Below are 1,344 nucleotides of genomic sequence, written 5' to 3' on the forward strand. Positions count from 1 at the left end.
CTCTGAGTCCATTGCCAGCTGAAAGCAGGTACCTGGGTTTGTTTAGATTCTATAATTGAAACTCTGTTGCCATCACTGGCTGCTCTAAGCTCTGAGGCCACGCTGGCTGAAAGCAGATTTCTGGGGTTTGTTTAGGTTCTATAATTGCAACATTGTTTCATCCAGAGCTCAGAGCTGAGCTGCGGCAGGCGGGGAACGTTGACTTCTTCCATCACTGGAATAAGCAAGCCTCATGTTCATGTTTGCTTCAGCTGCCTGGCTGCCAGCCGCCATCTTGTCTGGCAGTTAATTTGCATATCTCGCTGATTAGCCAATGGGAAGGGTAGCGAAGTTATGGTTAATTACCATGTTTCTCTATTATTAGATGGGGTTTTCTCCCTCACCAGATTAAGATCTCTGTGAGACTGGGAACCTAATCTGTCATATCCTTAGGGCCTAAGACAACACTTGACACATAGTGTGTGCTCAGTCAATATTTGTTGAATGAATAAAACATTTGATAAAGCACTGTTTAATGATATAGAAAGAGCTTCTTGCTATTGTTAGGTAAAAAAGAGCAGCTAAGTGAAAGATATGTGATGATATTAAGTTGGCATTCATATACGTCCATTATTTGTAAAAACATATGATACAAAAGAAAAAAAGACTAGAATATACTGCAAATCCTGGTCCAGCTGCTCCTTAAACCCAGTTTGGTCTGGGAGAGGTTGTCTTTGTTGGTGGAAACTTTCTGCTAAAGGCCATGGGATTGGATTATGAGAACTGATTGGTTTCCCCATATGTTGCCCTCTAGCTCTTTAGTCTTTCCTGCCTGGAAACCCACACTGCGCTTCATTTACACGTGAATGCTGCCAGTATCTGTGATGCTTATAAACTCTCCTACAACCTCCCTCTCCATCAGCTTCCCAACCCACATGGGCCTTGAATCCTGAGCAATGGTCACTTACCAAAGGATATTTTCAGACTCTGGCTGGGAATGAAAGTGGTCCCCTAAATTGGGGTCATTCAAAACAGAGCTGGTGGCCAGGGTGCGAGTTGTATAGTCCCTATTCAAGTTTAAAATGAAGTATATCCATACTTATCTGGTTGCAAACGTGTAAAGATTTCATCACTACTTTCCTAGTGCTCTTTTTGTGCTACCATTACTTAGATACTAGTTTAATGAGTATCCTAGATCATTACTTGCTCTTACTCTGCTCTCCAATCTAGACAAACTCCCTAGAGCAGCCGTGGTGGCCCGTGGGCCGAATCCGGCCCGTTTGAAATGAATAAAACTAAAAAAAAAAAAAGACTGTACCCTTTTATGTAATGATGTTTACTTTGAATTTATATTAGTTCACACAA

This window comes from Myotis davidii, unplaced genomic scaffold (assembly GCF_000327345.1).
Source record: "Myotis davidii unplaced genomic scaffold, ASM32734v1 scaffold8, whole genome shotgun sequence".
NCBI lineage: Eukaryota > Metazoa > Chordata > Mammalia > Chiroptera > Vespertilionidae > Myotis > Myotis davidii.